We start from the raw sequence: 16,257 nt of genomic DNA on the forward strand, positions 1-16,257 counted from the left end.
AGAACAGAAACAGTTGGGTAGGATCTTCTGTATATATCTCCATTCATATCTTCCCTTTGTTGCTATGCATGAAGTGTCTATTGCTATCCCAGGAGCCATTCTATTATCTGCTATATCCCCTCTCATTTCACCTTCTCAAGGACATTGCTCCTGTAACTGTCTCCTCTTTTTCCTGCATCATAATTTTTTGCTCTCTTCTCAGTCATTACAATCATGCTCCTGTAGCTCACATCTTAAAGAGAGAAATTCCTTGACCCCCATGTTCTCCTCCAACGACTGCCCCATTTTTGTCTGCCTCACAGGAAATCTTGAAAGTTTTATCTAGGATCACTGTCTCCACTTTCTCAACTACTATTTTCCTTTCAAACTACTCAGGCTGAGCTTTCTCCTTCATTCGACAGAAACTGCTTTCATAAGGGTCAGTCATGACCAAATTCAGAAATCATGCTATCTCTGTCATCTTACTGCCATTGTCAGCAGCATTGCTGCTCATGGTGGATCATTTGTGCCTTGAAAAATGTTCTTGCTGTGGACCTTCTTCATGGACGCTTTTTCAATCTTCCTTGCTTGCTTACCTCTTCTCTTTGACCTCCAAATGGTGGAGGATCCTCAGTCTTGTTCCTGGGTTCCTTTTCCTTCTAGATCCCTTTGTGATCTTGTGAAGTTCCATGCAGATCTTTATATAACTTCCACATGTCACTCAAGGCTTCGTCATCTCAGGACTTAAGGCAACAGGATTTATTTCTTGATCTCAGGATAATAGGGGAGAGGGAAGGAGACTGCTCTTATAGTTACAGGGGAACTTCACCCAGACACCTGCCTCTGTGGCAGGGGAAGGTGAATCCCACAGCAGTCTTCAAGGTTCTGCTCACAGCTCAATGGCCAGAGCTCATGATATGGTTCTAGCCTACTGTGGTGGTCCAGGAAGCTCAGAAGACCATTTGCCTTGAAGGATAAGAGAATCCAGTTTCAAGGACACATTAATTAAATCCATGCAGCATAGTTTCAAATGCATTATCTAATATAATTACATTTATTATATTATCTGATATTTAATCTAATATATTTAACATTTATATATTATGTCAGATAATACCCAATAACCTATATCAGTAGATCTATATCTATGTCTGTCAATAGATAGATAGATATCTTAGTCCTATAAAGTAGGCAAAGAAGTTACATCAGTTCCTCACTGGTATAATGCTGATTTAAGTTGGGTATAATCCATCAGGTACATTTCTCTGTTATTGAAACTCATATGGACTTCAACTTTGACAACTTTTTCATAACCTTTAGGCAAAAAACACTTCGTAAGCAATACAGCTATGTGCCCCATTACTGTATCCTCCAATTTTGATCAGCAATGCCACCAAAAGATAAATAGAATAGGCCTAGGAAGGATGTCATAACCTTTCCAAGCTCATTAGAAGGTTTTCCAAAGTTAAATTGCTTATTCACTGGCATCAGCCACCCTTTTCATCTGTCCTTTCTGGGTCATGCTTATTTTATGACTTGTTAATCACTGTAATTTAGTAAGGGCATAATGACACACGGGTTATTGGCTGGGTCATAACTGTAAATAGTTATCAGTGGGTTGATTATTTATGATAATATAAAGCACAACAGTGATGATATAGATGTCCTCATGTTCAACTTATCTAATATGCCATCTTGAAGGAATAGGGAGATGTTATGATGATCTGTAACAAGTGAAAGGACTTCTCAGGTTGTGTAGATCAGAAATGACATCGCTTACTTCCAAGGAGAGATTTAGTGCTACACAGAGCGAGCATCCACAAAAGGAGCATTTTCACTCCTGTTCTCCCATAGGAGGTTAAACCAACTTCTGTTCATATCTATCACACTATTTATAGTTAGTATAATAATGGCTCTCCTGAAATGTGAGTTCCCTGAGATGCAGGAACATGTCTTAGCTGTCTCTATATCCCTAGGGGCCAATATAGTGCTTGATGTAGTTAAGATTATCTTTAATAATGTTGTTTGTTTGAATGATTTTATGATTTATTATGTTGTAAGGAAGAAAATATACTTGCTTTACACACTAGGTATACTGTGATCCTAAGTAGGAGGAAGGCTATTCAATGCCAGTGTGTATTAACACTACTCATCAGATACAATCCCTCTACCTATGGTCTTATAGACAAATGGATCCATATGACCATTTCTGTCCAATAGGATGAGCACTGAAGTGGCATGTGTCATTATGAGACCCTCTGAGATTTTCTTCCCTCTGACACAGTGACCCATCATCATGAATAACTGAATTACTAAAGTAAGCTGGCCTGCAATGGACAGGTAGCAAAAACAAGATATAAACCTTTATCATTGTACCAGTCAATAAAAATTAGGTAATTTAAAATTTTCTAGTCATCATATGTGAAAAGTAAAAAAAAAAAAAATCAAATTAATTTTAATAGTTTTATTTAATCCAGTAAATGTAATTTATTTAAACATGTAATCGATAAAGAAGTTAGGTATTTTACATTCTTTATTTCAGATATTCTAAGTCTTAGCCCATCTTGACCAATACACCAAACATTGATTTTTCTTTAGATATTCTGATGAAGTAAGTTTCCTAACCTTGATGTGTAGGGATCACCAGGGTCGATGCAGAGTACCAATAGCAGGTTGCATTGGTGTTCACATAATAGCAACAGAGGGAACTTTTGATGAACTGTGTGAAGATTTGTGCTTAGGTCCTTAGCACTGGATCTCTCCTGATTGTGACCTAGAGGAGTACTTACTTGAGCTCCTCATAAATTTAAGCCATTTTGAAACCTTTGTGGTAGCAAGAAGAAGATTTTTTTCTATCTAATCAGATTTTAACAAAGTAATCAACAACATGAAAAAGCTAGTCATAGTCTAGATCCTAAGATGTTCATAAATTAATTTAGGGAACATTGGTTCTCAATGACTGTGTACTTAGTAACATACTGGGTATTGGGAATACAGCTGTGGAGAAGCTAAACAGTCTCCTAGAGACAACAGTGTAATACATAATTACAAAATTAACTCCTTGAAATGTGACCTGTATTAGTTTTATATTACTGCATAGGAGATACCTTCAAATTTAGAGGTTTAAAATAACCTATGTTTATGATTTCATAGTTTCCGCAGGTGTCAGGAGCCCAGTTATAATTCAACAGGTTCTTTCAATTAGGATCCCACAAGGCTGCCATCAGGTGTCAGCTAGGCTGCATTCCTTTCTGGAGCTTAAGTTTCTCTCACACGGTTATTAGTAGAATTTAGTTTCTAGAGGTTGTAGGACCAACACCCCCATTTTATTGCTGCCTGCCAACCAGGGACTGCTCTCAGCTCCTAGAACCACTCATGATTCCTTGCCATCATAAACTCTCTTAGAACACACTTCCTCAAAAGCAGCAGCAGAATCTCTCTGATCTCGAGACTCTCTTTTAAGGACTCACCCAATTAGTTCAGGCCAATCCAGGATAATCTGTGTTTGCAATTAACTCAAAGTCAGCAGATCAGTATCCCAATCCCAGAAGTGATGGGTATATTCACTTAAATTCACAGGTTCCACCCACACTCAAGGAGAGGGGGTTATATAGGACATGTACACCAGGAGGGTGGGAATCTTAGGGATAATATTAAAATTCTGCCTGCCGTGTAACTTGAGACCTGAAAGAGAATGGAATCTGTTAGGCATAGAAAATAGCTTATGAGAAAACCCTGAGATTGTCAGGGGCTTGGTGATTCAGAAAGAAGAAGAAAGAAGGCCCATGTGATTGAAACCTTGGGAAAGAAGGAATAGCATGAAATAACCACTTTAGTGATTTTCCAGAGAGCCACGGGAAACCATGGATCATAGTGCATTTTTAAAGACGTCTCTGTTGCCAATGAGAATACACAAGGCAAGAATGGAATTGGAACAAGCCCAGCTAAGAGGCTGTTGTCGTCTTTGAGAAGATAGATTGTGGTGTCTTAAAGGAGCATGGTGGCAGTGGAGATGGAGAGAAGAGGGCCGATTCAAAAGCATTTTAAGAGGTAGAATCAATAAGACATGGTGAGTAAATTGTAAGTAGGGTAAGGAAAAAGGAAAAGTCAAAGATAAGCCTGGACTTGAGCAACTTGATTTTGCCATTTCCTGAATCCAAGGGCACCCAGGAGAAGGAGCAGTTTTGCCGGAGAAGTGGATCCATTTTAGACACATTGAGTCCAATGTGCCAATGAGACAGCCAAAGGCAAGTATCACAGTGGTCGTTGGCTATGCTTATCTAGAACTCAGAAGAGAGGTCTGGGCCAGAGATAAGAATCTGTGAGACTTTGGACTATGGGTGACATTGAAATCCATTGGGAAGGGATGAGATCATCCAGGGAAAACAAGTAGAGGAGACTAGAGCGTGAATGGGCAACCCCACTTAAAGCTCTACTGAGGAGAAGTGAGTGGTCATTTCACACACTCTCCTGCAGCCAATGCTAACATCATTCTCAGGGAAGAAAAAGGGTGGCTGCTTAGGAATATATACAGTACCTCAGGGGTTTCTATCCATCAGGGCATAGTGAGAATGTGTGTATGTGCATGAGTTGTAGACAGAGAATTACATCGGAATCAGCTGAAGAGCTTCTTTGAACTATACTCATAAATTCTCATGTGTCCCTAAGGGAATCAAGTAGAAAAAAGAAAAAAAATCTCCTTTGAGATGTTCACTCTCATTTTTCAGAGAAAATAGAAGCTCAGAAAAGTACAAGTTGCTAGATGGCATGACACACAACTGGCTAGATGGCAGCCCTGCTGAGAGGAACAGAAATTGCTTAGTGATTACTTCCAGCCCTTTGCCCCTCCAGAGATGTACAATTCTCCATCAGTTTCAGAGAGTAGATTCCTGGTCCACCAAGGAATTCTCGCATCAGCTCGGGGTTCACAGAATGTCCACCAAGCATTCTAACTCTGGAAGGAAGAGGAAATCCTTATTCAGCCATTTATAGTACAGCCAGTTTCAGAACAACCTTACAGGGTATATAAGGTTATCCCCATTTTACAGATGAAGAAATGGAGGCCCATGAACTAAGTAACATGCCCAGAAACACCGGTAGCGAGTGGTAGAACTGGGTTTCAGATTTGTTTTTAATCCTGGCCTTACATTTATTTTAGGATGTGTAGAGGGAACTGTATGCACTATACCCTGGATTCAAATGTGTAACTAAACATTTTTTCCGAAAAACAAAATGACAATAGAATTTAATCCATGAGAAAGAAATGATCATATTAGCCCCAGCTCTCCTCTTGTGGAGCAGCTGTTCTCGATCTCCAGCTGCCTTGAGAACCTAGGCTCCATGCCTTACTTGCTCTGTGATCTTACCAAAGGTGCTCTCTCTCTTTGTGTTTTGGTTTGTCAGCAATAATGCCTGCTTCATAGGGTTGGGTGATTGCGTTACCTAAAAGCCCTAAAATACTTTCTAGCATATGGTAGCACTATGTAACTGCTCCTGCCTCTGCCACTATTTTTTTTTTCAATTGAACCATGGCTGACCTACAATGTTATATTAATTCCAGGTGTGCAGCATAGTGATTTGACAATTCTATACATTATTCTATGCTCATCATAAGTGATGTTACCATCTGTCACCATATAACGTTATTAGTTTTATTGACTATATTTCCTATGTTATACTTTTCATCTTTGTGATTTATTTTATAACTGGAAGTTTGTGCTTCATTATCTCCTTTACCCTCCCAGCAACTACCCATTTTGTTCTCTGTATTTATGATTCTGCTTGATTTTGTTTTATAGATTCCATATATAAGTGGAATCTAAAGTATTTGTCTTTCTGTGTCTTAATTATTTCACCTAGCATAATATAGGGTAACACACATACATCAACCCACATCTTCTTTATTCATTCATCCATCTATGGACACTTGGGTTGCTTCCATAACTTGGCTATTGTAAATAATGCTGCAATAAACATAGGGCTGCATATATTTTTTGAATTAGTGTTTTCATTTTCTCTGGGTAAATACCCAGTAATGGAATTATTGGATTGTATAGTATTTCTATTTTAAATTGTTTGAGGAACCACCATACTGTTTTCCACAGTGGTTTCACAAATTTATACACTTGAATCCTCTCTTTTTGTCTTGATGAATCTGGCTAAAGGTTTATCAATTTTGCTTATCTTTTCAAGGAACTCGTTCTTGGTTTCATTGAGCTTTTCTATTGTTTTTTCCCCTCCATTTCATTTATTTATACTCTGATCTTCAAAAGATTTTATCTATTATTTGAGAGACAGAGAGAGAGAGGGACACCTGGGTGGCTCAGTGGTCGAGCACCTGCCTTTAGCCCAGGGTGTGATCCTAAAGTCCCAGGATTGAGTCCCACACTGGGTTCCCTGCATGGAACCTGCTTCTCCCTCTGCCTATGTCTCTGCCTCTCTCTGTATCTCTCATGAATAAATAAATAAAATCTTTTTTAAAAAGAGAGAGAATGAGCAGGGGGAGGGGCACTGGGAGAGGAAGAGAATCTCCAGCAGACTCCTTGCTGAGTGTAGAGCCTGAGGCATCGCTGGATCCCACGGCACTGAGGTCATGACCTGAGCCAAAACCAAGAGCCAGATGTTCAACCGACCCAGCCACCAAGGCACTCCTCTACTCTGATCTTTATTATTACTTTCCTTCTACTTGATTCCTTCTTTTCTAATTTTTTTTTATATGTACGGTTAGATTGTTTGAGATTTTTCTTGTTTCTTGAGGTAAACCTGTATCACTATAAAGTCCCTTTCAGAATTGCTTTTGCTATGTCTCAAAGATTTGGGGCAGTTGTGTTTCCATTTTATTTTGTCTGCATGTGTTTTTTTATTTCCTCTTTGATTTCTTCATTTACCCATTGGTGGTTTATTGGAATATTGTTAAGTCTCCACGTGTTTGAGGGTTTTTTTTTCCATTTTTCATTCTTATACTTGATTTCTAGTCATGGCATTTTGCTCAGAAAAGATGCTTGATATGATTTAAATATTCTTAATTTATTGAAACTTGTTTTGTCATATAACATCTCTCTTGGAGAATATTCAGTGTGCACTTGAAAAAAATATCCTGCTGTTTTTGGACAGAATGTTCTGTATATATCTTAGTCCATCTGTTCTAATGTGTCATTCAAAGCCACTGTTTTCTTGTTGATTTTTCTGTCTGAATGATCTATTCAGTGATGTAAGGGGGGGTGCTAAAGTCTCCTACTATTACTGTATTATTGTCAGTTTTTACTTTTATGTCTGCTAATATTTGCTTTATATATTTAGGAGCTCCTATCTTGGGTGCATAGAGATTTACAGTTGTTATATCCTCTTGTTGGACTGATCCTTTCATCATTGTGTAACGCTCTTCTCTGTATCTTGTTACACTCTTTCTTTAAAGTCTATTTTTTTCTATAAGTATTGCTACCCTGCCTTTTTTTTTTTCCACTTCTATTCTCACGGAATATCTTTTTTTCAATCCTTCACTTTCAATTTGTATGTGTCTTCAAGTCTAAACCACTGCAGTCTTTTTCTCTAAGAGGCTTATCTGAGTTTATAGCTGAAATTAATATCTTTTTTTTTGACCCAGCATTTTAAGGGTTGCTTTGTTTTTCTACGAGTATAGTTATGAGAAAGTGACATCCAGCTATTTGCCTAAGAGGATACAGAACAGGTACAAGTGACTACCTTATTTGACCCTTTGTGCTCAATAAAATGAAATGTGAAGTATATTTATGCCTCAGGCCCCTTGCCTTTGACTCTTCTTGCTGCCTGGAATGTTTTTTCCCTGGATAATGAAACTTCATTCTTATGCATTTTCTTCAGGTTTCTGCTCAAATGTCATCTTATCAAAAAGCCTATTCACACCACTCTGTCTAAAATAACGTCTTCTTCCCACCATTACTTTCTATTTCCTTAACCCTCTTTGTTCTTCAAAGCATACCATCAGAAATATTATATACCTATTTATTGAGAGTCTCTCTCCCCAGTAGAATTCATGGAAGCAATGATTCAGTTGTTTTATTCATAGCTGTCTTCCTAAAAACTTGTAGGCTCTGAGGAAAGGTTTGTGGAGTACATAAATCGATAAGTGAGTGAGTGTTAAATTGCGGTTCCCAGGATGAGATTCATGGTCATCTGAAAAGACCACCATGATTTCCAGGTATACTTCTACTGAGTATGTTTGGAACAAACTGAGTGATTCCAGACCTTCCTTCTTCAGGTGAGGAAACCAAGGGCTGAGAGGAAGAAGCCAGTTTTTTTTTTTAAATAATAAATTCATTTTTTATTGGTGTTCAATTTGCTAAAATACAGAATAACACCCAGTGCTCATCCCATCAAGTGCCCCCCTCAGTGCCCGCCAACCAGTCACTCCCACCCCCCACTGTCCTCCCCTTCCACCACCCCTAGTTCGTTTCCCAGGGTTAGGAGTCTTCCATGTTCTGTCTCCCTTTCTGATATTTCCTACCCATTTCTTCTCCCTTCCCCTTTATTCCCTTTCACTATTATTTATATTCCCCAAATGAATGAGACCATATAATGTTTGTCCTTCTCCGATTGACTTATTTCACTCAGCATGATACCCTCCAGTTCCAGACACGTCGAAGCAAATGGTGGGTATTTGTCGTTTCTAATGGCTGAGTAATATTCCATTGTGTACATAAACCACATCTTCTTTATCCATTCATCTTTCGATGGACACCGAGGCTCCTTCCATAGTTTGGCTATTGTGGACATTGGTGCTATAAACATCAGGGTGCAGGTGTCCCGGCACTTCATTGCTGCTGTATCTTTGCAGTGCAATTGCTGGGTCGTAGGGCAGATCTATTTTTAACTCTTTGAGGAGCCTCTTGGCTGCACCAGTTCACAGAAGCCAGATTTTAAATCGAAGGTCCAGTCAGAGACAGGGCCAAGACTGGGTAGTTTTCAACATGCTTTCACAGGTTATTCCAGTTTGTGCCTCAAAATAGCCCTGAAATTTCGCAGCTCAGAGGTCACATTATCTCTGTGTGATCAGAGGGGAACTTGGAGTCAGAGGAGTGAAATGACTTACCCAAGTGTGCAATGGAGAGCTGCAGTAGAACCTGCCCAGGTGATCTTTCTACTGCACAGCAGCACCCAGTTGGTTGTTGGCCAATGGTTATCTTTCAAGACAAGCCAAGGATACTTCTAAGTACTTTTGGAAAGTATGTATGCCTAGGTCTTCTTTAGTCTTCTGTGACCTAAATTCCAGCTCTTTTAAGACCATTTTATTCAAGTTTAAAAAAAGGATTTGACATCATCTTTTGAGTTCAGTTGGCCTACAGATGATAAAGGGGCCTTTTTAACTTTGGCAATCTCTGGTAGGGCCCCAAGACTTCTTGGGGTGCTGTGGACGAACCTCGATTTGTGGAGACTGTTTCTAAACAGATTTCCATTTCATTCTCCCATTTCACCTGTTCCCTCTTCCTATTGGGTACAGATGTACCCCAGTCTTATTTTTTATATAAGATGAAACCGGAATCTAAAGAGCTTGCAAGTGAGAGAGGCAGGCTCCCTTGAACGAGACATTCACTCTGTAATGTCCATGGAGAGCAACAGTCTTCAGTTCTCACATGCAGCTGCCCTTCCTAGTCCCTCTAAGCAAATACCTCTTTATACTAATATTCCTAATGTTCCATTACTATATATTCACAGCCAAAATTGCACACCATGTTGGAAGAAAGCAATATTTTTTGTTCCTCAATGAAAGCTTTAACTTTGGAAAATATTTTCAAATGCCTTTGATGAATCACATACTTTCCTAAACATTTAAAGAACATTTTTAGTGCACCAGGAACTAACTACTTTACATGCATTAAACTTTGTAGTCCTCAGAAGAAATCTGAAGTAAATGCTGTCATTCACATTTCACAGATGAGAGAATGGAGGCTTACAGAGATGATTTTGCTCAAGGTCATCAGCTACTAAGGTAGCATATCTGGCCTTTGAACCTGGAATTCCAAAGCTTAGAAATGCCAAAGCTAGGACCTTTAACCATTATACCAAGTAGTTTCTTTATTTTTTTTCCAGTGTATAAAGAAAGGTTATATATCATTCACTTGTTTATTTCTTGTTTTATAATTCTACTCAAATATGTAGTTACTATATCTCCATGGCTGGAGTATTTGCTTCTCATGGACAGGAACTATTTCCTATTTTGCATAGGCCAAGGCACATCAGAGTTAGTTGCCTCATTATAACACAAATGACACTTTTCCAGCACAGAGCTAGTGATTAATACACATGTAATAAATGTTTGATATATAAGTGATTAACCAAATCCTTTTTTTTAACCAAATCTTTTTAAACTGCTTTACTTTCTCCTGCTACTTTTTAAGAATTGTCACCATTCCATTTTAATATAAACCAACCAGTGAAAAGGGACCTGAAATGAAAATAAATTGATTAAAAATTTTCCCAGAATAAGGTTTCTGCGGTAAATGTGATTTCTGATGTTTCCTTTATGTACAAACACATACACACACACACACACACACTATCCATGTGTGACTGTGTACAAGATCATAATCTCATTCAGACCTATATCATCAATGTAAAATGAACTCAAATTGCAGTGAGCTTTTTCTTTGAAATCAGCACTTGTGTGTGTGATGAGGGCGTTGAGGAAGAGGAGAGGTCGATCTGCATGTCCATGTCAGATATTTTCAGAGGTCACCAGGAGTTTTTGATGAGAATTCCTGGGAGAAATGTGGAGAACATACAACCAGAGAGAGGGAACTCCAGGTGCAGAGCACAGACTCAAGCCACTTATGACTCCTTGACAAAGTGCTCTGGGAGAGCTGACATCTCTTCCCAGTGTGGACAAAGGGAGCTGTGTGCAGGCTTCATTCTTTGCTGCTGGTTTGTGTGTGGCAGTGAGAGGCACTTGGAAGACACATGGCTTGGTACTTGTGTGCCCTCCTTGAAATCAGCTCCAACTCCTTATGGAAGTTCTTGGCTTCTTTCCAGGAAACAAGTGGAACGCTGTTGGAAACAGTTCCTCCTCAGCTCTGCATAAGCGTCAGAGCCAGGGTCAAGCGGCAGTGTCAGTAAGCACAAAGAGGCAGCTGCACAGCAGAGATAGGACAAATGGCACTACTGAATAAGGCCAGCATCAGGCAGCAGCCTGAGGTAGCTGTGGGAAGGGTTCCCTGGGCTGTCATCCTTCTAGAAACCCCCATTAGTCTCAGCTTCTGTTTGTCCCTCTTCTTGTTTTCTACCTACCTACCTGTTGGCTCCTTCTTAGTCTTTGATAATTGCTTTCTCCTCTCCCAGACCTTCTCCATGTTGATGTGCCCTAGTTCCTAGTCCTTGGTCCTTCCTTCTCATTAAGTTCTGTGCTTTTTTAAAAAAAAATTTATTTATTTATTCATGAGAGACAGAGAGAGAGAGAGAGAGAGAGAGAGAGAGAGAGAGAGAGAGAGGCAGAGACACAGGCAGGGGGAGAAGCAGGCTCCATGCAGGGAGCCGGACGTGAGACTTGATCCCGGGTCTCCAGAATCAGGCCCTGGGCCAAAGACGGCGCTAAACCGCTGAGCCACCTGGGCTGCCCAGTTCTGTGCTTTTAAGTACGAATGGTGTGTCTGTAATTCTCAAATTCATAACGCCCATCTCCCCAACACTTGCCATGAGCCAGACTCACATACTCATTTGCCTACTTCACACCTGTATGTAAAAATCTCCCGGGGATCTCAAACATAGAACATCCCCCCAAAAAACAGATACCCTTTCCCTGATTCTTCTCTAATTCATTGTGTGGTATTACCATCCATCCACTTTTCTAGGTGAAGCAACATGCCCACTAATCTGGACACTGGATTTTTTTCTCTCTCTCTCCTCATTTCACCAATCCCAAATCCTTTCAAATCTATCTCCAAATTGATCTCAAGTCTGTCCCATTTTGTCCTCACTATATCTACTTCTGGTTTCAGCCATCGTCTTATCTCAGCTGACCTACTGGAATAACTTTCCTATTGAACTTCCAAGTCCTACATTCCCTCTGGGACATTTTCCACAGGATATTCAGAGTACACATCATAAAACAAGCAATTCTGTTACCTCTCTGCCTTGAACCCATTTCTAACTTCTCAGTGACCTTACAAAATAAAATCTGAACTCTTTACCACATTGAACTTGGTCTGGCATGATCTGAACTTGGTCTGGCATGGTTTGTCCACAGATGTTTTCTCCAGACCATCTCAGGTAACTCTCCCTCACACTTTGCAATATCTAGTCATCTGAGCCTTTCAATTTATGGTGTGATCTCTAGTTCTTTGTACTTGCTGTTCCCTCTGTCTAGAATGCTCTTCACTTGACTTCTCCATGGCTAGCACTCTCTCATCTTTTGGACCTCATGTTAGATGCCATACCTTCAAAGGTCAACTAGGAAATCGAAAGCAGGTGCCCCCAGTTCTTGTCTCCCACAGCATTTTTTTCCTTTTTGTCACTACTCATAACTTTAAACCATGTGTTTATTTGTTGTTTTATGTTTGTCTACTACTCTAAATTGTGCATTCTGTCTACCTTATATATTCAGCACCTTGCAGAGTATCTGATATGTAGTAGTCAGTGAGTATCTGTCGAATCTTGCTGAATGAATGTCCTTAAAGGAACATATAAGAGACCCTGGGGACCATGGAGAGATGGGAGACAGGAATTGGGGCTTGGCTCTCAGGGTTCCTTCAGACTTAGACTTAGCCATGGTTAACCCTTACTAAATCCTGATATACCCAGACAAGGACCAGGACTTATATATTCTTGCACTCCTAGCATCTAGTGCATAGAAGGTATTGAATGGGATCGTGTTGAATGAAGGAAAGAAAGAAGGAATGTTTTCTGTGAACATCATCTATTTTTACTGCAGGTAGTTTTCATACTACTACTTAATTTCTCCAGCCATTCTTCTAGGGATGTTTTTCCAAACTCCTCTCAATGGCCATTTTTCTTCTCCGCATGGTTCTAACCTAAGGGGCAGGATATTAATGAAACAACTCTGTTTCAAAAAATCATTTTCATTTCTCTTTGCTTTGTCACTTGCACACTTGGATTTATGTGGAAAGGAATACTTAATAATGAGGAAAAACCTACTTAGAAACAATAGTATAATCATTCAGTGGTAGGGAAAAGAGTGATATATGAACCATATGATAAGAAGTAATCTGTTTCATATTTATTTTTCTGAGCTGAAGTTCAGTTCCTCCTTGAAAAACTGAATATAAGTAATAATTTCCCCTCACGCATGCATACACACACACACACACACACACACACACGACCTATGAATAGACAGACATCCATCATCATCCAAGGGAATTCAGCTAACATTTTTCTCGAGATTATGAAAATAAAACTTTTAATTGTCTCAAATCAAATCTCTGTTCATTAATAGCTTATTTTGCTTTTTTTGTTGTTGTTTATTTTCTAAGACATGGGATTCTCTTCAGATTAGCTTGTATAAACCGATAAAAGAACAGTTCAGAAATTATGCATCTTCAATGCATGTACATAACCATGGATTTATTTAAACCTCAGAATTTATTAAGTAGAATTGACAAGGGAGTCAAGGGATGTGAGTGTTATCTCTGGGATAAATGTTCAGTTAGTCTGTGAGTGAATTACTTGACCCCTCTCTCTCCCCCTTTAAGAAATTGAAGGAAAGCCTCAATTGTGGTTTGTGTAGGAATAAAATGACGTAACAATATGAAAGTGCTTCCAAAATGATAAAGCTCTAGAAAATGATAATAAAGTGATAGCTTTATAGTTATTGTTGAAATAAGCAAAATGAAGTTATTTTTATCATGCTGAATGAATCAAAACAGCTATACTTTTATGAAGAAAGTGGTAGAGATCCCACATTAGAATTTTAGTTGACTATGTATTCAGGTAACGAACTTGGCTTTTCCACACCCAGACATGTGGCATTTAAAATGTGCCCTAAGTAGAAATTTTAATGTATTCTCTTTAATGTTTTTATATATTCATGGTTATCTACAAAAAGATTTTTCTTCTACTCTATTCACTTTCTGTAAACCTAGCAATTACAGTAATTTCATGAAGGGTATATCCTAAGATTGTATTCTGCTATAAATCATAGTTTGGTTGAGTCTGTGAATCAGTCACATTCCCATATTTCTTGTAGTATAGTTTTCTTCTTTGTCTCAGAGGAAGATGGGAGAAGAAACAGGTGAATGTAGAACCTTAGAGAAGCTAAGTGAATTTAAAGAATTCCTATTATCACAATTAACATTTTCAGGTGGGAAAGCCACAAAACCCTCCCAAATTCTGAAGTATATCTTTTTTTTCTTCAAAGATTTTATTTATTCATGAGAGGCACAGAGAAAGAGAAAGAGAGAGAGAGAGAGAGAGAGAGGCAGAGACACAGGCAGAGGGAGAAGTTGGCTCCATGCAGGGAGCCTGATATAGGACTTGATCCCGGGACTCCACGACCACACCCTGGGCCGAAGGCAGGAGCTAAACTTCTGAGCCATCCAGGGATCCCAGTATATCTTTAATATAAACAATAAGATCCATTTTTAAAGAAAATAATCTTTCTTCTGTTTTATAACTTGAAAACTGTGCTATATGTTGGAAAACAAATGGAAGTCTTTTCCAATGTACAAAAATGGTCAACTGATACGCTGAGACCATCTCAGTTTTGCATCTGCAGACATAAATGGGACAGGATGGAGATTTTTGTGTATGTATGTAGTTTCTCCATGTTCTATATGGACATTGTCACCTGTGAGCTCATTCAAACTCGCCCTGGCTGCATAGCTCTAAGCACTCAGTATGGAGAGGGTTGGATATAATGGGTTACTAAATAGAAAACCAGTTCATGCAAAGAGATCCAGCACTGGTCCATCACATCTTCAGGGTGTACTGACTTGTCTGTTCCCTGGGTGGGCACCTCATTTGCAGTAACCAGCTGTGTTGGTTCAAAGAGTCACTCATCTGCACTTACTTCTTATTTCACAAGACAAGCAGCTTTCATCTGGTCCAGGACTAACTGCTCACATTTCACTAACCATATTTTGAATTATATAAGTATTGGTTGTGTGCTCCCTCTGTACCAGGCATTGTGCTAGGACCAGAGGATTTAACTGTGAATAACAAACTTTCCTTGTTCTTAGGGGGCTTACAGTCAGAGATCTGCTTGTCCCAAGCTAGAATATAAAACCTCATTTTGGCCTGGATTGCCAGAAAGTTTGATTTTTCAGACCACTCTCAAGGGGTACCCCCGCCATTGTGGATTTGGGCCTAGGCCCAAACTCCCCTTGGGAAATTCAGCACCATTAGAGTCTCTGGGAACTTTGTAGTTGAATACGATTTGATTTTCATAATATCTTGAAGAGTTCTTAATAAATTAAGTACAATATTGATAAGCCCAGCAAGAAGACTCTGAATGAAAATATGAGCAATGTATTGCAATTGCACATCATCTGCAATTGAAAAACAATTCCCTGTAGTGCAAACTTACCCCATAAGTTTGGGCCTCTTTTTTTGCCAACTGTGTAAAAGCATTGGATTGTTTATAAATACTGTTACAAGGAGAGGCTAGCCACAAAAGCCTAACATATCTGTTGACATTCCTATACTATAATAATTTAAATGGCATGCAGTCCAGAATGAGCCTGTGTGAAAAAGATATGGTTAAATAATAGACCACTTTTCTGATTTAAGCTGGCTTGGCTCGGTTTTCTCATTTTCCTTCTACCTCCTTCCACAACCCAGCCCTCCCCCTGGGAAATGACTTACAAAGAAAACCTAATTGGAGATGTCCTTTTGGCCAGAGACATAGACCAAAAGTTGTTGGGTGGTTATTAAAATGTAAAGTCCTAGTTTACTTCCCTGTTTATGTGCCGTATGGATAAAAAGCCCAACAGGAGCAAAAGTTTTGGGCCAAAGACCACAGTCCTTTGAAAAAGCCTTCCTTGACACCAACCCAGATTCAAGACTCAATCACTCAAGTACCTCTGTCTCTACCACCACCACCAATTTTTGCTTTTGCCTGGATGATTGAGAGCATCTCTTCCTCTCTCTGCTTTTACTGAAGCTCTCTCTTATAATTTTTCCCCACGCAGCAGCCACAGTGATCTCTGAAAACCTGAATCAAAATGACTTCTCAGTGTTCCTAAAATAATGTCCAGTTGTCCTGTTGCAGGCTGGTAAAGCACGGCACACCCTGGCTCCTCTCACCTTTTCAGCCTCTTCGTATGCTAATTTTCATGATGAATACACTCCAAC

At 39.3% G+C, this 16,257-nt stretch overlaps 1 protein-coding gene across 6 annotated transcripts in view; it reads left to right on the forward strand.

The window, feature by feature from the left end:
• The window catches only part of ANO4 (anoctamin 4), a 404,256-nt gene that overhangs the window by 226,591 nt on the left and 161,408 nt on the right, over positions 1-16,257 (forward strand). The gene's annotated exons all lie outside the window — the stretch shown is intronic.

The sequence above is a fragment of the Canis lupus genome, chromosome 15 (assembly GCF_011100685.1).
Source record: "Canis lupus familiaris isolate Mischka breed German Shepherd chromosome 15, alternate assembly UU_Cfam_GSD_1.0, whole genome shotgun sequence".
In the NCBI taxonomy this organism is placed as follows: Eukaryota; Metazoa; Chordata; class Mammalia; order Carnivora; family Canidae; genus Canis; species Canis lupus.